General features: G+C 35.6%; 1 long non-coding RNA gene across 5 annotated transcripts in view; it reads right to left on the minus strand.

Moving 5' to 3' along the window:
- Nucleotides 1–25,916, minus strand: part of LOC309622528 — a 223,113-nt gene that overhangs the window by 23,906 nt on the left and 173,291 nt on the right. For 3 of the 5 annotated variants that reach the window (XR_014240934.1, XR_014240935.1, XR_014240936.1), the window contains one exon: nt 23,378–23,516. This is a non-coding gene — a long non-coding RNA (uncharacterized lncRNA). Of the gene's footprint in view, nt 1–1,769; nt 21,430–23,377; nt 23,517–25,916 lie in introns of those variants that run through there. The other 2 variants (XR_014240937.1, XR_014240938.1) reach the window with 2 other exon arrangements.

The raw sequence follows: 25,916 nt of genomic DNA on the forward strand, positions 1-25,916 counted from the left end.
TTTTTTTTTTAAATAAATAAAAATAAAAAAATAAAATAGGTGAGAAAGAGAAAAAAATTAGTCAACTATGGAAGTATTTGGCTTTTAAACTTGAGTGGATATAAATTCATCTGGAAAAAAAACAAATATAAGTGATGGTACTAAGTGACAATTTGCTGTTTTTTACTATTCCACAAGTTTGAATGGCTCTCTGAAGTAAATTTTCTATGTGTAATAATACTTTAAGTCAATATTTTACTACTGATATGCATTCATACACGAAATTCAATTTTTAAAAATTCATTAATATTAAAGTTAAAATCCATAGATGTATGCATGCACGTGTGGAGGAGGGGGTGATTGTAGTCCGTGATTTTCCTAGCCTATTCAACTTTTTCTTTAAAATGTGTTCATATTAATATTTCACTGATATGTATCACTGCTTTGGATGTAAGTTTTTGAAATCTTACCAGACATCAGCCAATATTTTCTACTAGTCTCTCATAAATTTGTAAATGGACTGTTCTACCACATTCTTCATTTCTCTCACCTTTCTTAATAGATGCTTCCCATTAAGTTACTTTAGACAACACCTTCAAAAAACACTAAAATTAATTCAGAAGTTTAAAAAATGATACTACTTATATCAATGTGCCAGTTATGAATTGTCTCTCAGCTCCAAATTCCTATCCATATTGGACTGTCTGCTCTGTGATCCTGGAAGTGGACTCTGTAAATATTTCTCCTTTGCCTGCTGTCATGAAGCTAAGCTTCATCAGTAGAATGAACTGGAGGGACACTGGAAGACAAAGGGATTTCTCTTTTGGGGTCAGGTGGGTTCCTATAGGCGGAATATTGGAGTGCATATGATTTCTGCAGTGCCGAGCTCTTACAACACTGTCAGCTTCTGTAGTGCTAGGCTTCTACAACTCCTGGCTGAAGAGAGTCAGGTAGACTGGTGCCTCCTCTGAACAGCCTATCCCAGCACCAACTCAGGCAGCTTTGTAGCCCCAGTGAATGTCTTCACTACCCAGGGTCACAGCTATTTACTTTCCAATGAGTTCTGGATCTCAGTCCTTAGAAATGATCAGGATGGGGAGGGAACTCTTCCATATGTGTTCCTTTCTTTGGGCACTCTGTCTCAACCCTGGGGTTAGTATCTGTACCCTACATATTCTACTCTTACATTCTTTAGAGTTATCTTTACTCCTTCCTAGCCAATCCTCTGTTTCTTGAATTCCCTATTATGGTTAGTAATTCTTTATGTTAAACTTTTCCTGTTCAAATTATTGTATGGTTTCTGTCTCCTGGTTGGTCTCTCATTAATCTAATCAACAACAAACAGTTGCGTATACTATACATCCTCAGTGAGACTGAAGATTCTTCAGTGTATATTGTTGAAGAAGTATCTGTGTATAAGATATGCCTAAGATATCTATGGAGTAGATAGAAGTCCAGAAACCCACCAAGACAAGGATTTATTTACAATACAACTTCCTTGTAATAATTTAGTTTACAGTGACATTGAAACATAGCTAATAGGGCACTGGAAATTATTTAATTAGAGAAGGTAACTCACGTAGGCAAAGAAATTAATGCAAATCATATAACAAGATAGTTTTAAACATATAAATGTGGCAAGTTCCAAGTCAATTTTACTTTCACACTGAAATGTGAAATGTGAATGCATGAATGTGCAGAAGTAGTCATTCCCAGGCAATTTTATATTCCTGTTGTGAGTAAGTGATGCATGAGTCCACTGCAGACTTTGAAGGTTTAAAACAGAATACATGGCTGAGTAATATTCCATTGTATATATGTGCCACATCTTCCTTATCCATTCTTCTGTCGATGGACACTTAGGTTGCTTCCATGTCCTGGCTATTGTAAATAGTGCTGCAATGAACATTGTGGTGCATGACTCAGTGGCATGGACATATATACACTACCAAATGTAAAATAGATAGCTAGTGGGAAGCAGCCGCATAGCACAGGGAGATCAGCTTGGTGCTTTGTGACCACCTAGAGGGGTGGGATAGGGAGGATGGGAGGGAGATGCAAGAGGGAGGGGATATGGCGATATGTGTAAACGTATAGCTGATTCATTTTGTTATACAGCAGCAACTAGCACAACAATGTAAAGCAATTATACTCCAATAAAGATGTTAAAAAAAAAAAAAGAATGCATGTCAGTTTGAAAAGTACTTAACTTCACTTCAGATATCTCCACTCTAAAAATGCCTATTAAGTTAGAAGTTAATGGACTCCTAAGCAGGAGAAAGTAAATGCTAATCAAGGGACTGACTTCATCATCTATGCATTTCTGGCAGCTAACACAGGTCTTTATGCATTTTGGGCACTCAATAAAATTTGTTGAATGGACGAGTGGATTCAGCTATATGTGGCTAGGATTTTACTTTCCCCTTTATAAAATACAATATTAAAAAATTTTAAACTGTGAGAAAGAGATTAGAACTATAATTTTATGTACCTACTATAACAAACTAATCTTTGTTTGTAAAATACAGTTTTAATTGTACTTAGTACTATAAGGTAGTAGCTGTTTTCACCCTTTTCTGGCAACATGAAGAGATGGAGAAGATAAAAGCTTTGCTTTGAAAACACTGGTAAATGTTTACAGATTTGATAACATTGTAAAATGTTATAAATTTATAACATTGTAACCATTATTATTGCAAGTCACCTCTTGACTTATCAGTATGTCACATTTTTACCATATTTGTCTTTAACATATTCTTTCTAGACAGTTTTGTTCAAGTAGATACTAAGGAAATTCTTGCCTTCTAATGAGTCAGTATAGTGGGAGCACGAAGAAGTATTATGTCAAGAGCTAAAAGGTGTGGGTTATGTCCCCAGCCCTCCAAATTCCCCATCAATCCCTGTCCCACACCACTTCATCTCTGTTCTCTAGGACAAAGCAAGATAAGTATTATAAGTGTTAATTTCTCCATTTGCAAATGACAATGATAATTTGTTTTGTCTCATGTCACAAAATTGTTTTGAGGATCCAAGGAGGTAGTGTAAGTAAACATGTTTTAGAAACTGTTAAGAAATAACAGGTATAAAATATTTTATAACAAGACCATATTACAAGGCATGGTTATAAGGCATGGTTAAAAGGCATGTTTCCACAAAGTTAGTACAGATGTATTGATTAGTATTTGCATGTGAGCCTGCCTATCTGGCAATACTGAGGGCTATAGAGGTGTGTTGGACATTATTATACAGTGTTGAGTTGATTTGGTCAGTAGTTCTCAATTTTCATGTGCATAAAAATCACCTGGGGCACTTGTTATAACTGCAGATTCTCAGATTTTATTCCCAGAGATTTGATTTTGGGGATCTGATGCATGTCCTGGGGATTAATGCTTAAAAGCACCTTGGGTGAATCTTATGTGAGTGATGCTACTTTGAGAACTATTTTTCTAGCGCATGTCATTTTCAGGGGGATGATGCTAGTTTATACATGACTGCAACTTTTTCACTGTGTATGTATTTCAGCATAATCTACAATTTCTACTTTTCTCCTAAGAGGTCTTCCCTTTGCTACATTAAGACAAAAAGGAAAATATTTTGAATTCAATGATGTGATATAGTTGAAATAGTTGCATTACAAAAACAGATTCCAAATATCATGACATAACACATAAGATTGAGAAAGTCTTAAAAGCTCAAAAAGACTTAAAGAAATAAATCTAGGGAAATTATATTTGCTTTTGTAAATATTTCTGCGCATTTTGACTTGCTCTATTTTGTGATGTTGATTTATTTTCCAGTTGCATTTCTGACAGTTTTTAGAAGGTGGTCATAAAAATAAGAAACAGAAAAACAATTAGTTTCCTAGGTAAAATAAAATCCCTGAGGATATTTCTAGTGTTTGTTTTATTTGCTCAATTTTTGAGTTGTTTGCATAACATCTTCTAAGAATTTAGAGATTTCCCAACCTTCATTCTAATTTCATTGATTTGTGTGTGGTTCATGTTGTCTCAATTTTAATGTTTGTGTTAATCAAATATTTTTTTCTAAATAGTAACAGGTTTACCAAATAAAAAAACAAGTTATTTATTTAAACATGTCTATATAAACACAACAACATCACACTCAGACTAACTGTAGGACTTCAGAAATTAAGCTAAAGGATTTGTTGAACACTTGAAATTAGTAATATTTTCATTGACTTTATTATTGCAATAATAATAAAATAGTGTAACTTTGATAGTTAACATTGGCCTAACACTTATTATGTGCCATTTAAACTTATAACAATTTGTGAAATTGATGCTATTATCATTCGGTTTTATGGATGAGGAAACTGAAGTTCAGAGTAGCACACCCAAGGTTACACAGATTGTTAACTGGTAGCGCTGGGAGTTGAAGTGCCATATCTGATTCTAGAATTTGAAAAATAATACACTAATAATTTGCTTCAAGAAACAAGAATGAGTTGTAAATGTTAAAAAAAGGAATAGTCTCACAAATTTTCAGCGGTAGAATAAAGCATTTTCCTTTCCACTTGGAAGGAAATGGAAAATAAAAACATGCATTTAGTTCCTTTTAAAGTGGGAAGCAGCCGCATAGCACAGGGAGATCGATCAGCTCAGTGCTTTCTGACCACCTAGAGGGGTGGGATAGGGAGGGTGGGAGGGAGACGCAAGAGGGAGGAGATATGGGGATATATGTATACATATAGCTGATTCACTTTGTTATACAGCAGAAACTAACACACCATTGTAAAGCAGTTATACTCCAATAAAGATGTTAAAAAAAAATCTAAATTAATTTTCTTAGTAAATACACAAATACATTCCAAATAGCTTTATTTGCACATTAATTGACTATTAGTATGGTAGAAAATGACAAAAGTTATCAATAGACACAGCCAGAGAAGAGGAGATTGCAGGAAGATGACTTCCACCTAGAGTAGAGAACAAGGCAGCATCATCACAAGTTGAAGTTTGACTTTCTTAGTCTATGCACCTTTCTCAGAGATTACAGAGCTTGGAAGGATGCCTTTGTTTAGGGTGAAAATCCTTTCAGGTCATCAGAAAAGCTAATCCTGGTTTTTCCTCTTGGCTTTTTTCTCCTGTGGCTATTTCTGACTAGATGTAGAGCAATGGCTTGGTCTGCTGGCTTGCCACAGTTATGGGCAAGCCTTAAAGCAACTGTAGGAATAACTAAAAGATAAGTGCACATTCACTCTGGAGATTTACATATTCATGTCCATATACATATTTATCACAATTGTAAGCTTGAGAAAAAGTAAAGGCCTTTCCCAACACATTCTTGTGTGAATACATTGAGCAGGGCAGAATCAGTCTTCAGTTTCCTATACTAAGAAGAAGCACATCTCAGGGCCTAATTGAAATCCTGTTCCCATTTACCTAAAATCATCTAAACATTTGGCAAGATGACTGTGAAAATTGCAGTTTATTCTGACTTTGACTCTTTATTTAGAAATGGTTTGAATTATGTTAAACTTTGAACAAAATAAAGAAAACCAGTTTTGTTAATTTATAAAGAAAATTTGAGAACACATGAAAAAGTGAAGTTATTAAGGTATATTGTGTTTTCCTGAGGGCATCAGTGTTGTGTTTAAATATGGGGAAAAGAGCTTAGGCAGAAGATAAAATTGAATTCTTTGTTTTCATACTGAGGCTATCTCCATACGTATATTTTCTGAATAAGTAAATGAAGTAAGAAAGGTGTATTAGCAGGAAGAAATGATAAAGGAAAGAAAAAAGAGAGGGAGGGAGGAAGGAAGGGGGAGAGGTAAGTTAAAAATCAGAAGGTGGAGCCTGGATAGATAAAAGGTTGGAGTCAGAAAGGAGTTATTATATATAATGGCATAATAAGAAACTGGTCTCAATGAAATACCAATAATAGCATGTTGTGTGTAAGAAATGATTAGGAACTTGTTTCCATAAAGGTAATGTTGAAATATAAGATATCAGAGAGGAAATATTTGATAGTAATTACATCCTAGGTATTGCCATGGAAGTGTAGAGTTAAGTGATGTCAACTTAGAGGAAAATGCACAACATGAGAGTTGTGAGTTTGTTTTACTCAGGGTCTTACTGAGGACTTGGGAGACAGCCTCTCAGTAGCTCTGAGAAACTACTCCGAAAAGATCAGGGAGGAGCCAGTATATATACATGTTTTTGGCTTGGAAATACTTAGTAGTCGTATACATAGTAGTCCAGCATACATCTTGGTAAAAGATTACTGCTAATCACAAAGAGAAAATATCTCACGTTAATTACTTTACTGTTTTTCTATGTATAGAAAGATGTAAGCATCTGGGCTCATTGAAATTCTTCCAGAGATATGCATCTAATAATCTAGGGGCCAGGCCGGTTACTCAAAGCAAAGAATGCCTCATCCTGCCTTTTGTTTTTTCCTGAATTCCTTTCAGGACACAAGGTGGTGGATGACTAGAGTGGGTTGTAACTTAACCTTTGTATAACTGAGTGATGAGTGGCGCTCTTTGTTCTTTTTATGTTCACAATGTTATTGGTTTTTTTTAATAAAAAGAAATAATATAAAATAATGGGCTAGTGTATGAGTGGGTCATCACTTAACCCTAAGAATTTACCAAAAATAACAATGAAACTAAGGGTAGATTGAAAACAGAGAGTCAGGTGCCAAAGTTATCAGTCCGCTGAAGAAACTAAGTATCCTCATTCTTCATGTATTAAAAATTGTATTTACCTGTACATTACTAGTTGTTTTTCTTTTGCTGCTTTTAAGATTCTCTATCTTTAATTTTAGCCGTTTTAATAATGGATCTCTGGGTGAACTCCTTTCAGTTCATCTTTTCTGAGAACCTCTGCACTTCCTGGACCTGGATGTCTGTTTCCTTTCCCAAGTTAGGGAAATTTTTAGCTATTATTTCTTCAGATAAATTCTCTACCCCTTTCTCTCTTCTACCTTTGGTATCCCCTAATGTTAGTGCACTCAATGTTGTCTCAAATATCTGTTGCTATCCTCATTTTTTTGATTTATTTATTTTTTCTATTCAACTTGGTTGATTTCCACTACTCTGTCTTCCAGTTCACTGATCCATTCCTCTGTATTATCTCATGTACTGCTGATTCTTTCTAGTGTACTTTTTATACTTTATTGTATTCTTCAGCTCTATTTGATTCTTTATATTTTCGAATTCTTTGTTAAACGTCTCACAGTGTTCATCCGTTCTTCTCCTGATTTCATTGAGCATCTGTATGATCGTTATCTTGAACTCTTTATCAGGTAGATTGCTTATCTCCACTTCACTTAATTCTTCTGGTGTTTTGTCTTGCTTCTTCTATTGAAACATATTCCTCTGTCTCCTCATTTTGCCTAATTCTCTTTGTTATTTCTATCTACTAGGTAGGTAGAGTACATTCCCAATCTTGGAGAAGGGGCCTAAGTAGGAGACATCCTATGGGGCCCAGCAGCACACTGCCATCTGTTTACCAGAACTTTGTGCTCCAGGTGTGCACCCTATGAGGCTGAATGGACCCTTATACTGTGGTAAGGTCAACTACTGTGGGCATGCTGCTATGCAGGGCTGGCCCCCAGCCCAGCTGGTTGGTGCAGTGGCTGCCGGTTCACTAGTGCATGAGGCCAGGTCCCAGTGTGGCTGACTGGGGGGCCCAGGGAGTACCAGGTTTGTTAGTGGTGGGTGGGGTGGGGTCCCAGTGCAGCTGGCTTCTCAGCCGGGGGGTTGGGGGGTGCTAGCTGCTGGAACTCTCCCGGAACTGGTGCTAGCGGCTGGTGGGTGGGTAAGCCCCTGGCACAAAGGGGCTAGAGAGATGAGTCCACAATAGCACTCACCAAAGCCAGTGTTCTCCTGGTACAATGAGCTCCCCAAAATGGTTGCTGCCAGCATCTGTGTCCCCAGGGTGAGTCCCAGTTGCCTCCTGCCTCTCCAGGAGGCTCTCCAAGATCAGCAAGTGGGCTGACCCAGGCTCCTTTGAAATTACTGCCTGTGCACTGGGACTCAGAGCATGTGAGATCTTACACACCCTTTTAAAATGGAGACTCTGTTTCCTACAGCCCTCCCATACACAAGCCCTGCTGCCCTTGAAAGCCAGACCTTTTGGGTGCTCATTTTCCTGGTGCACGACCCCCAGGTTGGGGAGCCCAACATGAGGCTGGTATCCCTTGCTCCTTGGGGAGAACCTTGGCAATTGTAATTATCCTCCCATTTTGTGGGTCACCTACCCCAGGTTGTGTGTCTTGACTATACCACATCTCTGCTCCTCCTACCCATCTCATTGTGGTTCTTTATATCTTTAGCTGTAGAAAATCTTTTCTGCTAGTCTTCAGGTCATTCTTATAGATAATTGCTCTGTAAATAGTTATAATTTTCGTGTGCCCATGGCAGGATGTGAGCTCAGCCATCTTGGCCACTTAAATCTATCTTTTATATATAATTGTTCCAGACTCATTTATTCTGAAAGTTAAATTCTCTTTAGTTTACACTCTTTCTTCAGCATCACTAAAGAAATTAGCAATAATTAATTTCTTGTGATAATTAAATATTCTTTTTATTCCATCTTTTAATTTTTAGAGTTAGCAAGTGTCTATTTCTTACTCCTATATCAGCACATGGCTCCCTTATAACTTTTGTGTCATGCATAATCCTAAAAGGGATTGCTCCAAAAAGAAATACTTTTTTTCACACAGTTTCTGTCCTCAGAATCTGAAATTAACAGCATCATCTAAGAGTATGGGGAAATGGCCAGGCCATATACATTCATCAAGTGCACAGGAAATATATTTAGAGAGGATATTCCCATATGCAACTGTGCTTGTGAACACATCCTTATCCAGGCATTCTTCAGAGTTCTTGTGCATTTGGTCCCAGGCCACCACAATAGAACAAAAATCGCAATAAAGTGAGTCACACAAATTTTTCGGTTTCCCTGTTCATATAAAAGTTATGTTTACCCTATACTGTAGTCTATTAAGTCTGCAATAGCACTGTGTTTAAAAAAACAACATATATACCTTAATTAAAATATATTTTGTTGCTAAAAAATGCCAAAACAATTCCAATAGTAACATCAAAAATCACTGATCACAGATCACCATAACAAATATAACAATAAAATATTTGAGATATTGTGAGAATTATCAAAATGTGACACAGAGACATGAAGTGATCAAATGCTGTTGGATAAATGGCACCAATAGACTGGCTTGATACAAGGTTGCCACAAGCCTTCAAATACATTAAAAAAGTGCAGTATCTGTGAAGCAGAGTAAAGTGAAGTGCAATAAAAAGAGATATACCTGTAAATATTTGGCAGCCATATCTACCCTCACCATAGCCAGTAAATAATATGGTGATAGTGATAATAAGAATATTATTTAATAATAGTAAAATGATTATAAAAATAATAATAAAGTTGACATTTAGTGACAGTGATATTTTGAACAAGCTTATTAACCTACGTATGTTTCCTCACTCACATAATGTTTGTAATAATACCTGCTACACAATTGACATCTCACAAGTGTTTGTAAGTTATAAGAACATCAGATACTTTTAGTTTATGATTACTATGTTCTGGGATGGTTCTCCAATAAAATAGAGATACATTTCTCTCTTTCCATTTTATTGTCAGTATGTATTACTCTTACTCTATTGGTCTCTACCTAAGTGCATCTCTTTGCAGTTTATTCAATCAACAGAAGTGTATTGAATTTTCTATGTATAAGATCCTGGGACAAATGCTGAAAGAGAAACAGGAATGAAGATAATACTGCCAACATATAAGACATTTCCATTCTGTCTAGGCTTTACATTCAACTACAAAATAAATAAAAACGTACAGATGTTTCCAAAAAATGACCTAGATAATGATGATTTTACAAGTTAAGATTATAGAAAGTATGATGTGGGCTTAGTTAATCATGACATTGAATTCAATTCAAAGTTATTAAAAAAATCTACAAACGATAAATGCTGGAGAGGGTGTGGAGAAAAGGGAACCCTCTTGCACTGTTAGTGGGAATGAAAACTGATACATTCACTATGGAGAACAGTATGGAGGTTCCTCAAAAAACTAAGAATAGAACTACCATATGACCCAGCAATCCCACTACTGGGCATATACCCTTAGAAAACCATAACTCAAAAAGACACATGCACCCCAATGTTCATTGCAGCCCTATTTACAATAGCCAGGACATGGAAGCAACTTAAATGTCCATCAGCAGAGGCATGGATAAAGAAGATGTGATACATATATACAACGCAATATTACTCAGCCATAAAAAGGAACGAAACTGGGTCATTTGCAGAGACATGGATGGACCTAGAGACTGTCATACAGAGTGAAGAAAGTCAGAAAGAGAAAAACAGATATCGTATATTAACGCATATATATAGAATCTAGCGAAATGGCATAGATGATCCTATTTGCAAAGCAGAAATAGAGACAGATATAGAGAATAAATATATGGACACCAAGGATGAAAAGGAGGGTGGGATGAATTAAGAGATTGGGATTGACATATATACACTATCGATACTATGTATAAAATAGATAACTAATGAGAACCTACTGTATAGCTCAGGTAACTCTACTCAGTGCTCTGTGGTGTCCTCAGTGGGAAGGAAATCCAAAACAGAGGGGATGTATGTATACGTATTACTGATTCACTTTGCTGTACAGTAGAAACTAACACAACATTGTAAAGCAACTATATTCCAACAAAAATTAATTAAAATAAAAAGTCTTATGAAATAGCTACCACTCACAGGGATTTTGCTGTATGTTGAGATAAAACACTAGGGAATGAATAAAAAATAGAAATACGATATGATTGGTGTAAAATGTGATTTGATCTTTAAATGAGATTCAAGTAGTCAAAAAAAAACCCCTCAAAACTTCTATTCAAACATTCCAAATTTAGATAGAGATATAAGGTAAAACATGGAAATAGAAATTTGAAAGTATTTTAGACAATGACTAGGTTAATCATAGGTCTCAGGGTTTTTCTGTATTTCATTCTCTGGTACATATCTCACTCCAGAAAGTATTAATGTTTTCTCCCTCATTGCTTTAATTTCTCTCATATATGTGGCCTCTACTTTTTCACTCACTCTTCTGTACCCTTTATGTCATTGTAAAAGACAAACAAAATAACAAGCTGTACAATGGGACAAGCACATTGTTGAGATTCCTATGATTGGCAGCCTTGCTCATACTGTCACAAAGAGTGTGAACTTCATAAGACTATACTTTGAGAATTATCACCTCTAAGTGAGTGGTTTTGCTTAAATGATGTCTATTTGCCTGTCCTTTATTTTATTTTATTTATTTATTTTTTTAACATCTTTATTAGAGTATAATTGCTTTACTGCCTGTCTTTTAATTTGTTAACAGATTTTAAAACAAATTGTATGGTTAAAACTGTTTATGTTCTGATTTTGAAAAGCAATTAAATTATTGTTTTACTTCCTTATGCTTAGGTAACTTTTAAAATACTTGCTAAAATTAACAGACTTTAATAGAAAACAAATCACACCATTTATTTAGAAATTTTGTTAGATCATTAAATATGTGTAAAACGAAATTTCAGCTTTCAGAAAAAGGTGAAAACTATACTTTATTCTTAGATATTAAAAAATGCAAATCAAAATAACAAAGAACAAATAGAACTAGAATGGAGCCACCAACTTCATCTTATAAGGGAACTCAATCCTCATTGTATTAGTGAAGAACTAGATCCTGATATGAGAAACAGAGTCTTGGAAAACAATAATATACACGGAAAACAGGGATTTAATTTTCTCTCTCAAACATACATATAATGTTCAAATGTAGTCATCCAGGGCTCCATAAGATCATCAGTGTGCCACGTTTCTTCTATTTTTCTGCTTCTGTATTCTGACAATTGGCTTATATATTAACTTTATTTTTTGTCATAGCAAATTACAACAAACGAAGTGGCTAAACAATACAAATCTTACAGTCCTGTAGGTCAGATATCCAACATGAGTCTTAGATAAAATCAAGGTGTCAGTGGGTTTGCATTTCTTACTGAGGCATTAGAAGAGAATCTGTTTCCTTGCCATTCTCAGCTTCTAGGGACCACCCACATTCTTTGACCCCCTTCCTCCATCTTCAGAGCCAGCCAAGCTAATATTGCCAGAGCAAAAAGGGAACCAAGTTCCAGTAGTCCATTGGTAAACATTTCTCTTCTGGATACCCACAGGGAGATGTCCTGAGATTTTAGATCAATTTCTTGAAGACACACAGACAGCCAGTCACTGCCTGAAGTTCAACAGCTATTTGTATTTTGTGGAAAAAAAAAAGTTTGTGAATATAGCATAGAAGAGTCTAAAGCGAAGTCCCCATAGTGAGATAATAATTTATAAAAATGGTGTCAATGCAGGTGTGGCTTACAAATATTTTTGAGAGGATTTACTTTCCAGCCATCTCACTGCATAAGTGCTACATGGTTTTCATTAATTTTAAACTGTGCTTCAAGTATCCTCTGACATGTTATTTGCCACTGACAAGACTCAGGGCTGTGGTAGAACATTCTCTGGATGATGTGTTTTATCATATGGGAACAGAAGTGGATTGCAGAGGCCCATCTCAGGGTCCATAACCCAAATCACACTTACAAAGTTTTTTTGTCATGTAAGCAACATATTCACAAGTTCTAAGGATTAGGACATGGACATCCTTGGGGACTATTATGGCTATTATTCTGCGGACATCTTATACCTTCCTTGGGTCATTTCATTATCACAAAAAAAGGTGCCACAATTTCAGTCACCATTTCCTTCTTCCCAGAAGAAGAGAAGATTTACAGGGAAATGGAAGTACTGACTGACTCACCACCTTTATAAGGAAGCTTCATTAGAAACCCACCCAGCCATTTCTTTTTTCCTTTTTTTTTTTTTTTTTTCTCGTATAGAGCTGGTTATTTATTTATTCCAGGGCCCAACCAAGGTTTACATATTATATTGGTGGGGTTTTTTTGGACATCTTTATTGGAGTATAATAGTTTTACAATGTTGTGTTAGTTCCTGCTGTATAAAAAAGTGAATCAGTTATACGTATACATATATCCCCATATCCCCTCCCTCTTGAGCCTCCCTCCCACCCTCCCTATCCCACCCCTCTAGATGGTCACAAAGCACCAAGCTGATCTCCCTGTGCTATGCGGCTGCTTCCCACTAGCTATCTATTTTACATTTGGCTGTGTATATATGTCCATGCCACTCTCTCACTTCGTCCCACCTTACCCTTCCCCCTCCCCGTGTCCTCAAGTCCATTCTCTACATCTGCGTCTTTATTCCTGTCCTGTCCTGAGGTTCTTCAGAACGAATTTTTCCTTTTAGATTACATATATATGTGTTACCATACGGTATTTGTTTTTCTCTTTCTGAATTCACTCTGTAAGACAGACTCTAGGTCCAATCACCTCACTACACATAACTCAATTTTGTTTCATTATGGCTGAGTAATATTCCATTGTATATATGTGCCACCTCTTCTTTATTCAGTCATCTGTTGATGGACACTTAGGTTGCTTCCATGTCCTGGCTATTGTAAATAGAGCTGCAATGAACATTGTGGTACATGCCTCTTTTTGAATTATGGTTTTCTAACGGTATATGCCCAGTAGTGGGATTGCTGGGTCATATGGTAGTTCTATTTCTAGTTTTTGAAGGAACCTCCATACTGTTCTCCATAGTGGCTGTATCAATTTACATTCCCACCAACAGTGCAAGAGGGTTCCCTTTTCTCCACACCCTCTTCAGCATTTATTGTTTGTAGATATTTTGATGATGGCCATTCTGACAGTGTGAGGTGATACCTCATTGTAGTTTTGATTTACATTTCTCTAACGATTAGTGATTTTGAGCATCCTTTCTTGTGTTTGTTGGCAATCTGTATATCTTCTTTGGAGAAATGTCTATTTATGTCTTCTGCTCACCTTTGGATTGGGTTTTTTGTTATTTTGATATTGAGCTGCATGAGCTGTTTGTATATTTTGGAGATTAATCCCTTGTCAGTTGCTTTGTTTGCAAATATTTTTTTCCCATTCTGAGGGTAGTCTTTTTGTCTTCCTTATGGTTTCCTTTGCTGTGCAAAAGGTTTTAAGTTTCATTAGATACCATTTGTTTATTTTTGTTTTTGTTTCCATTTCTTTAGGACGTGGGTCAAAAAGAATCTTGCTGTGATTTATGTCATAAGAGTGTTCTGCGTATGTTTTCCTCTAAGAGTTTCATAGTGTCTGCCCTTACATTTAGGTCTTTAATCCATTTTGAGTTTATTTTTGTGTACGGTATTAAGGAGTGTTCTAATTTCGTTCTTTTACATGTAGCTGTGCAGTTTTCCCAGCACCACTTATTGAAGAGGTTGTCTTTTCTCCACTGTATATTATTGCCTCCTTTATCAAACATAAGGTGACCACAGGTGTGTGGGTTTATCTCTGGGCTTTCTATCCTGTTCCATTGGTCTATATTTCTGTTTTTGTGCCAGTATCACACTGTCTTGATTACTGTAGCTGTGTAGTATAGTCTGAAGTCAGGGAGCCTGATTCCTCCAGCTTTGTTTTTCTTTCTCAAGATTGTTTGGGCTATTTGGGGTCTTTTGTATTTCCATACAAATTGTGCAATTTTTTGTTCTAGTTCTGTAAAAAATGCCATTGGTAGTTTGATAGGGATTGCACTGAATCTGTAGATTGCTTTGGGTAGTATAGTCAATTTCACAATGTTGATTCTTCCAATCCAGAAACATGGTATATCTCTCCATCTGTTTGTATCATCTTTAATTTATTTCATCAGTGTCTTATAGTTTTCTGCATACAGGTCTTTTGTCTCCTTAGGTAGGTTTATTCCTAGGTATTTGATTCTTTTTGCTGCAATTGTAAATGGGAGTGTTTCCTTAATTTCTCTTTCAGATTTTTCATCATTAGTGTATAGGAATTTAAGAGATTTCTGTGCATTAATTTTGTATCCTGCTACTTTACCAAATTCATTGATTAGCTCTAGTAGTTTTCTGGTAGCATCTTTAGGATTCTTATGTATGGTATCATGTCATCTGCAAACACTGACAGTTTTACTTCTTCTTTTCCAATTTGGATTCCTTTATTTCTTTTTTATCTCTGATTGCTGTGGCTAAGAATTCCAAAACTATGTTGAATAATAGTGGTGAGAAGTGGGCAACCTTGTCTTCTTCCTTATCTTACTGAAAACTGTTTCAGTTTTTCACCATTGAGGATGATGTTGGCTGTGGGCTTGTTCTATATGGCCTTTATTATTTAGAGGTAATTCCCTCTATACCTACTTTCTGGAGGGTTTTTACCATAAATGGGTGTTGAATTTTACTGAAAGATTTTTCTCCATCTATTGAGATTGTCGTATGGTTTTTCTCCTTCAATTTGTTAATATAGTGTATCACACTGATTGATTTTCCTCTATTGAAGAATCCTTGCACTCCTGGGATATACCCCACTAGATCATGATTTATGATCCTTTTAATTTGCTGTTGGATTCAGTTTGCTAGTATTTAGTTGAGGATTTTTGCATCTATGTTCATCAGTGATATTGGCCTGTAGTTTTCTTTTTTTGTGACATCTTTGTCTGGTTTTGGTATCAGGGTGATGGTGGCCTCGTAGAATGAGTTCAGGAGTGTTCCTCCCTCTGTTATATTTTGGAAGAGTTTGAGAAGGATAGGTGTTAGCTCTTCTCTAGTGAAGCCATCTGGTCCTGGGCTTTTGTTTGTTGGAAGATTTTTAATCACAATTTCACTTTCAGTGCTTGTGATTGGTCTGTTCATATTTTCTATTTCTTCCTGCTTCAGTCTCAGAAGGTTGTGCTTTTCTAAGAATTTGCCCATTTCTTCCAGGTTGTCCATTTTATTGGCATATAGTTGCCTGTAGTAATCTCTTATGATCCTTTGTATTTCTGCAGTCAGTTGTTACTTCCCCTTTTTCATTTCTAATTCTATTGATTTGAGTCTTTTCCCTTTTTTTCTTGATGAGCCTGGCTAATGGTTTATCAATTTTGTTTATCTTCTCAAAGAGCCAGCTTTTACTTTTATTGATCTTTGCCATTGTGTCCTTCATTTCTTTTTCATTTATTTCTGATCTGATCTTTATGATTTCTTTCCTTCTGTTAACTTTGGGGTTTTTTTGTTCTTCTTTCTCTAATTGCTTTAGTTGTAAGGTTAGGTTGTTTATTTGGGATTTTTCTTGTTTCTTGAGGTAGGATGTATTGCTATAAACTTCCCACATAGAACTGCTTTTGCTGCATCCCATAGGTTTTGGGTCATTGTGTTTTCATTGTCATTTGTTTCTAGGTATTTTTTGATTTCCTCTTTGATTTCTTAAGTGATCTCTTGTTTATTTAGTCCTGTATTGTTTAGCCTCCATGTTATTGTATTTTTTACAGTTTTTTTTTCTGTAACTTATATCTAGTCTCACAGTGTTGTGGTCAGAAAAGATACTTGATACAATTAAATTTTCTTAAATTTACCGAGGCTCAATTTGTGACCCAAGATATGCTCTATCCTGGAGAATGTTCCATAAGCACTTGAGAAGAAAGTGTATTCTGTTGTTTTTGGATGGAATATCCTATAAATATCAATTAAGTTCATCTTGTTTAGCGTGTCATTTAGAGCTTGTGTTTCCTTATTTATTTTCACTTTGGATGATCTGTTCATAGGTAAAAGTGGGGTGTTAAAGTTCCCTCCTATTATTGTGTTACTGTCGATTTTCCCTTTTATGGTTGTTAGAATTTGCTGTATGTATTGAGGTACCCCTATGTTGGGGGCATAAATATTTACAACTGTTATATCTTCTACTTGGATTGATCCCTTGATCATTTTGTAGTGTCCTTCTTTATCTCTTCTCAGAGTCTTTATTTTAAAGTCTATTTTGTCTGATATGAGAATTGCTTTCTTTTGATTTCCGTTTGCATGGAATAACTTTTTCCATCCCCTCACTTTCAGTCTGTATGTGTCCCTAGGTCTGAAGTCGGTCTCTTATAGACAGCATATATACAGTTCTTGCTTTTGTATCCATTCAGCCAGTCTATGTCTTTTGGTTGGAGCATTTAATCCATTTACATTTAAGATAATTATTGATATGTATGTTCCTATTTCCATTTTCTTAATTGTTTTGGGTTTGTTATTGTGGGTCTTTTCTTTCCCTTGTGTTTCCTGCCTAGAGAACTTCCTGTAGCATTTGTTGTAAAGCTGATTTGTTTGTGCTGAATTCTCTTAGCTTTTGCTTGTCTGTAAACCTTTTAATTTCTCCATCAAAGCTGAATGAGATCCTTGCTGTGTAGAGTAATGTTGGTTGTAGGTTTTTCCCTTTCATCACTTTAAATATGTCCTGCCACTCCCTTCCGGCTTGCAGAGTTTCTGCTGAAAGACCACCTGTTAACCTTAAGGGGATTCCCTTATATGTTACTTGTTGTTTTTCCCTTGCTGCTTTTAATATTTTTTCTTTGTATTTAATTTTTGATAGTTTGATTAATATGTGGCTTGGCGTGTTTCTCCTTGGATTTATCCTGTATGGCACTCTCTGTGCTTCCTGGACTTGATTGACTATTTCCTTTCCCATATTAGGGAAGTATTCAACTATAATATCTTCAAATATTTTCTCAGTCCCTTTCTTTTTCTCTTCTTCTTCAGGGACCCCTATAATTCGATGTTGCTGTGTTTAATATTGTCCCAGAGGTCTCTGATACTGTCCTCAATTCTTTTTATTCTATTTTCTTTATTCTGCCCTGAAGTAGTTATTTCCACTATTTTATCTTTCAGGTCACTTATCCGTTCTTCTGCCTCAGTTATTCTGCTATTGATTCCTTCGAGAGACTTTTTAATTTCATTTATTGTGTTGTTCATCATTGTTTGTTTGCTCTTTAGTTCTTCTATGTCCTTGTTAAACATTTCTTGCTTTTTCTCCATTCTATTTCCAAGATTTTGGATCATCTTTACTGTCATTACTCTGAATTTTTTTTCAAGTAGACTGCCTATTTCCTCTTCATTTGTTTGGTGTGGTGGGTTTTTACTTTGCTCCTTCCTATGCTGCGTGTTTCTCTGTCTTCACATTTTGCTTAACTTATTGTGCTTGGGGTCTCCTTTTTGCAGGCTGCAGGTTCTTAGTTCCTGTTGTTTTGGTGTCTGCCCCCAGTGGGTAAATTTGGTTCAGTGGGTTGTGTAGGCTTCCTGGTGGAGGGGACTGGTGCCTGTGTTCTTGTGGATGAGGCTGGATCTTGTCCTTCTGGTGGGCAGGACCACGTCTTGTGGTGTGTTTTGGGGTGTCTGTGAACTTAGTATGATTTTAGGCAGCCTCTCTACTAATGGGTGGGGTTGTGTTCCTCTCTTGCTAGGTGTTTGGCATGGGGTGTCCAGCACTGGAGTGTGCTGGTCGTTGAGTGGAGCTGGGTCTTAGTTGAGATGAAGATCTCTGGGAGAGCTCTGGCCGATTGATATTACATGGGGCCAGAAATCTCTGTTGGTCCAATGTCCTGAACTCAGCTCTCCCACCTCAGAGGCTCAGGCCTGACACCAGGCCAGAGCACCAAGACCCTGTCAGCCACACCGCTTACAAGTAAATGAGTTGAATTCTCCAATCCAAAGGCACAGGGTGGCTGACCTTCTGTGCTCCACTCGGTCCTTCAGCTGGGTGTTGTCCCCTGGGCTTGGTCAATATGGAGAGCCTGCTTTGTATCCAGGTCCATCTGTATTCCCTAGCATCTAGAAGAATCAGCTGATGCTCCCATCCTCCCCTATCCCTGCTGCAACTCGTCATGATCCTGGAGCTTCCGAGTTTCCACCCCTCATGCTCCCACTGAGCCATTTCCACCTTCATCTAATTGAAGTAGTTGCATGTCCAACTGGGTGTCACATGTGACCTAGCACACTCATCTATCATAATAAGAAGTCAATAAATTATTACCAAAATCCATAAATTAAGAAATAGCAAATTGGGAGATTGGGATTGACATATACTTTCTACTATATATAAAATAGATAACTGATAATAACCTACTGCATAGCACAGGGAACTGCACTCAATACTCTCTAATGACCTTTAATGAGAATAGAATGTATAAAAGAGTGGATATATGTATATGTATAACAGATTCCCTTTGCTCTATAGCAGAAACAAACACAACATTGTAAATCAACTATAATCCAATAAAAATTAATTTAAAAATAAAATAAAATAGAATAGAATACAAGTTAAAAAATTCTACAACCGTAAAAATTAAAAAAAAAAGAAATAGCAACTTTAGGGTAGAATATGGAAATATGGAGTTAAGTTCAATAAATAAATATCTATAGGAATTGCAAAGTTTTTTTGTCTTGTTTTTCTGCAGAATAGACCATATCGAAGGTCAGTGGGAAGAGACAGGAGGGAATTTCCTTGTCCTCATAAATCTTACAGCACTATACAACTTGTTAAAATGTATGCATGCATGCATACATTAATAACAAAATAAAATAAAAATCAGATTTGTTGACTAGCATTCATCATTTTAGTTTTTACTCTAGACTTTGTATAAAGATGGACCCTAGTATTTCATCATTATATATAAGTTCATCATTATATGTTAAGTTCAACAAGATCTTGTCCTCTGAACAGCTGCAGAAAAGCTTCCTTTGACTAAACAGTATATATCTTATTAATTTAAATGTTGGTGTTTAAAAAAAAAAATATATCTCCACTCATTCTCCTATCACTTATACTAGATATACATATGTAACTTTTCAGTGTCTTAAATTAGAAGCTCTTAGGAAAACAAAAAGTATTTGTGCAGCTTTTTTTATCCAGATCCTCAGCAGATCTGCATTTAATAGATGTTAGAAAAGACATTCTATAGTAGAATTTCAAACTAGCATTCTTTGGCGATTGGAATATTGTACATTTTGATTAGCTAAGTTTTTCAATTTCCAAACATTTCTCTTTAAGAGGAGAACTAGTTTAAAATGTTTTCCATGTATTCTCACATACATTAAATATTAAACTAGAAAAATGAGACAGACTTTAGAATGATTCTTTCTGTATTTGAATATCCTGCATTTTATAACATGATCGCTGAACTTAGTTTTCTTAAAGCACCATTGTTCCTTTACCATTTATTCAACATTCTCCCTTTTGCTCAGAAAAAAAGAAACTCAATTTCTGTGACGCTGAATGGAATTTTTGACAATTTAATAAAGAAACCTCAAGAGTGCAGAGGGTAAGCAAAGAGAAGTTTTTTCCTCATATCAGGAAGTAGCACTGAAGTGGTAAATATACGGTTTTATTTCTGTTCTTGGTATTATATCCTGGCCTGCCTGCCCCTAGTTTTAAACTGGAAAGCATCTCAGAGAATTCTCTGAACAATAACTATTTTTTTCCATTTTCTTATGATTTGCTACCTCTATTAGATGGGAGTAGCAGGCACTCACAGGTAGTTCAGATTGAAGGAGGATCTATGCTTCCTCCCATCCACTTTCTTACTGTTCTCCATGTCCCCCTCCCCACCTCTGGCCAGCCAGAGGAATGTATTATAACCTATATACTCACAAAGGAATTTCTGGCTGTATTGTGTTGAATTGTGAAAACATATACATGAGACATGACCCTAGATAGGCAGGGGTAGCAGCACACCTTGGGCCTGTGCTTTTCTATGATTCTATTTAAAATCATCTAAAGTATCTATTTCTCTGAGGGAAGAAAAAGGTGATGTGTATCACTAAATGATATATCCAAGCTGGACCCAATTACCTAAGAAAATCCTGGATGTGATCAAAAATAATACTTCTCTGTCCTTATACATTACATTGTGACTGTCCAAACACAAAATAATGATAGTAATAGTAATATTTTGCTAAAGGACAAGAATGATTCTAGGACAGTATTTGATTTTTAAAAATGAAAAACAGTGCTTAAAAACATTGGAATTAAAGTAAATCTGTAATTCTCAACTGAGGTGATTTTGCTCCCTGGGGACACTTGGTAATGTCTGGAGACAATTTTGGTTGTCACAGTTAGGGGGTTCTACTGGCATCTAGTAAGTAAAGGCCAGAGATGCTGCTAAACATCCTACAAAACACAAAATAACTTCAACATTACAAAAAAATTACTGGCTTAAATGTTAATAGTGCCAGGATAAAGAAACCCTAGGTAAGTGTTACTAAAGACTGCATGTTTGTGTCTCCCTCGATTGTATATGTTGAAGCCTAATCCCCATTGGATGGTGTTTGGAGGTGGGGCCTTCCGGAGGTGATTAGGTCTTAAGAATGAGCTCTCATGAATGAGTGCCTTCATAAAGGAGGCCCTAGAGAGCTCCCTGCCCTCTTCTACCACATAAGGTTAGCAAAAAGACAGCTGTCTGTGAATGAGAAAACAAGTCCTCACCAGACACAAAATCTGCCAGTGCTTTGATCACGGATTCCCCGGTCTCCAGATCTATGAGAAATAAATTTTTGGTGTTTATAAGCTACCCAGTTTATGGTATTCTGTTATAGCAACCTGAACAAACTAAGACAGACGTTAATTTTAAAATCTATTTATTGCAGGAGGCAATGATAAAACTAAAAGAATAAGAAAAATATAGTACATTATTTTGGATCTTAAAATGAGATAACTATGATATGCCATATTATACATTCAAAGCAGGCAAGAAATATACCAAATGGAGTACACCTTCTAGAAGCAGATGCAGGTCATTTCAACACTCTCAGCCCTTTCAGTAACTAATAAGTTTAGCTTCTATTGCAGTTCTGATATTTCTAAGTTTTCTTAGAAATTTTATATGTAGAGGGCAAAGAACTCTATGGGAAACATTGTCCCTTATATAGCAGTAGTGTTATCTTCTGCCTCTAGCTGAAATTGATCTTTTCTAACAACTGTGTTTTAAGTATCTTTCCTGCTCAAATGTTACCTTCTCGCTAAGGGCTTCCTATACTCCCCAGGAGAGAATTAGCCACTTTCTCCCTGGTGCTGCAAGGATACTTAGTGCACATCTCAGTTACAACTCTTTTCACATAGTAAGTATTTAAAAAACTTGCTTATCATTTTCCCAAAGCCCGAAGTCTGGAGTTCATCCAAGATTGAGATCACATCTTATTTTTCTTAAAACTAAGCACAGTGCTTGGAACATAGTGGATGCTTAATAAATATTGATGGAATGAATGAATGAGAATGAGTACGTAATTTGGGTTGTAAGATTCAGAAGATCTTAACTTGAACTTTTAGATGCAATGAATGGAATGTGAATAAAAGCCTCATCCACCCAAACTTTGCCTAAACATATAAAACACATCACAAGTTACACTCTCTTCAGACTTTAGTATCAGAGACTTGCAGACTGCACAGTGTTTGAGTGGGCAAGGCATATAGCTCCAGAGACCATCAAATACCATTGTGCATTCAGTGACGGAATGGAAGAAAGGAGGGAAGATGGGAAAAACAACAGTTCCCAAAAAGCCACTGGGCATATAACCATACATCATTCTCCACTTTCCACCCCCAGATGCTATCCTAGTGAAACAGGCTTCAAAGCAGAGAACAACTTGAGACTGAACTCTTTTTTTTACCCCAAAAAAGAGACTGAAGTATTACCTTAAAAATTGTTGAAATCAGTGGACTTCAAGCAGAAGTACATGTATCCCAGTGGTTCACATAAGCAACAGATAGTTTTAACAAAATCAATTCTGTGTACTCAAATTCTGTATGTTCTCTTTCTGAAAGTGAGGTGCCAGGCCTTTGACCTTCCCATTTCCATACTCATAATAGCACTGTTTCTACTTTACAAAAGAGAGACATACATCTCACTCAACTAGAATTTTATTGTGGTGTAAATAAGGTGTACTTGAGGGTATTATTACCTAAAGGAGGATAAAACCTGCCAGAGAATGAAACAAAATGTCAATTTGAAATACTAGTCTTTGTACAGCCTCCTTGGATTAAGGCACTATAATCCTATGTTAGAATTTCATGCCTTTTCCTAGCTGACACATATTTTGGTTGGGGGTGAAGTGCAGCATTAGAAATGAGGAAGGGATCTTCTGAGTTCAGATATACTGTAGAACAGAGTGAAGACAACTTTTATTTTGTATCATTTACTTTTACTTCCTCTATGACTTACAAAGACTATATCCCTCTTGAGAGAGAATCCTGTGAGAGCAATGCATAGATAGATTCCATATGAAATATTAAAAGTGCCACAATCTTATTTCACTGGGAAAAAAAAAAAAATCTCATTGCAAAACCCGTCTTTATTAACTCTCTCTCTTAGATTCACAATGATTAAGATGTGTAGGAAGCAAACTGTGAAATGCCTATCTTATTGCAAGTCACACCCTCATAACATTTTGACAATTCCCAGTAAAGCTTGGTGATGACCCTCACTTACCCTTGTTGACATCTGTGTGTTCATTGCATATTGCATGATTCTAAATTAACTTTCAAAACACCAGTGTCTCATATTCAGGTGAAAGAAATAAATCCAGACTAAGGTGATATTTTGGTTTCTCCTGGTCCTTTACTTAGACCTACAAGAAGAATATATTTTTATTAACTTTTGCCCCCAAATATTTGAATAATAGAAATCCATATTCAGTTTTTACTTAGGTTACTTTGCACATTTCTATCACATTTTAACACATTTATAGTATGTTACAAGGATATATTCTGGATTCTACTGTAAATAATATACTTAGTAACAATAATTAATATACATTTTAGTTCTATTCTTCTAAATTGTCTAATAATTCTCTTTCTCTCTCCTCCCCCCTCTCTCTAGTCTTAATTTTTACAAAGTCAATTAAAACTTTCTTCTGAAAAGAAAAACATCTATTTATGTATGGGCATAGGATAAAATGTTCCCTAAATGCAATCAAATGTGTAATGCCCTGAACGTTAGAACAACAGTTTCATATAATTTGGATTAATTTTTCCCACAGAGGTGTTGAAATGATGTTCTAAATCTTCTTTCAATCCCTTATTCCAATCTCCCAAAACTACCACAACTCTAAAGATTGTTTATTTTTTCTGTCCTACTGTCATCAATGAATCAAAATGGCACTCTATCTGTTCTTTACATTCATATGAAGAAGAAGAAATGTTTTGAGTCATAGTATGGTTAAAAGTATCATTTAGACCTGGTAAAAAATATTAAGGACATTCAAGTTCTGTGTGAAGTTTGACTAATTCCTGAATGAAAAATTCTTTCTCCTTGAAACCTAGAAATGTACAAGTGTCTGCTTATTAGTTAAGGACCTAATATAAAGTCACAGGATAATCATCTTATATATAAATACAGTAGTTAATTAGAGTCACATAGAGAGCAACCTCTTAAAAAGAGAAAGAAAAAAATAGAAAGAAAAAGAAAGAAAAATGAACTCTGTACTGAGAAAATAAAATGCCTGAATATACTCAAAAAAAGAATAATAGGAACAACAATAAACCTCTGAAGTACAATGTAGTGCATTTGAAAAGTGACATAGGAGGAATTGCATCCATGAGAAGGTATATCCATGAAGAAAGAGGGTGAATTGAAGTGAGATATATTCCAGGTAAATATTATGTATAATTTTTTTTACAATTGACTCACTGATATGTTTTCCTCTGAGATTTAAAAGTAAACCAAATAACATAAATGAGGGAAAAGCAAAAACTGAGTAAAGTGAAAAATGAATTTGTTTATAAATTGTGGAACTTATTCTGTTTGATGGATGAACAATGCATTTATGTAAAATGTGAGCATGCATTGAATACAGTGATTAACAGCTCTGCTTCTGAGACCAGACAAACCTAGTTTCCTTATACCACGAAGTCTTTATTTCCTATTTTTAATGTGAGGCTGTTAGATTTATTGAAAGAAATAATATTCGACACATAAAGAGCTTATCTCAGTGTCTGGTACAGAGGAAGTCTTTCAAAGTTAGATGTGCTATAGGTAGAGACATAAATTCCAGGGTCTTCCTTGAAAGATGATTTTTACTGGGGAGATGATCTGAATATGTTCATGTTTGTAGTGAGAGAAATAGTTAAGGTAATTTTTGAAAAGACTTTATTCTAGTTCTACAACTGCATGACCACATTTTCATAGAATCAGAAGTTCTGCATATGGAGAATATGACTAGATATAGATTACAAATTACTTAAAGTCAGTTTTTCATTCTCTTACACATTCCCCAAACCGTTTTATACTGGTATATGCTCAAGGAGGATAAGAAAAATGTTAACTCAATATGTAGATCAATGATCTTACATATCTAAACACAGATTGTTATTTCTATTAATCCATCACTCAATTCACAGATTTCTTTTCTACCTATCAGGACAGCAACCCCTGTCATGTCAAAGACAGCATCTCAGCACTAAAACCAGCACAAACACAAGACGTATTGTGCACAGAAATTGTGCACTGCTAAGATGAAGACATTATAATGAGAGCAAAGTAATGAGCAGAATAACAATTTGCCTACAGAAGACAAATTTTCTTTCTTAGAAGGAATGCCTACAGAGAATACCAACAAGATAACTAATATTTCAAACTGCTCATCTGGGATATATTTTCTTATTAAGTAATGCATTTCTTATTGTGATGAAAAGGAAAATGGATTCATGGCTAATGCTGACAAGTTAACAGAGATAATGTGTTTCAATAAACATTAATTTATCATTGCATTGTTAAGAAACAAAAGGAAATAAAATAATAAAGAAAGAAGGAATGCGTTGGAGCAGAACAGTATAACCTATCTATGAAAAACAAAATAAAACAAGGTAGTTGGCAATCTATTAAGAAGAAAAATATTTAAAATTAAATTCTTTAATTTTGAGACAAAATCCAAAGTTTTATTTCGTCATTGAATTAAAGTGACCATAATTTAAGTAAAACTTGGAAACAACGTCCATCCAAAAAAGAATAAATGAGATTATCAGGTACA

The sequence above is a fragment of the Balaenoptera borealis genome (assembly GCF_965194805.1).
Source record: "Balaenoptera borealis genome assembly, chromosome: 2".
Classification (NCBI taxonomy): Eukaryota; Metazoa; Chordata; class Mammalia; order Artiodactyla; family Balaenopteridae; genus Balaenoptera; species Balaenoptera borealis.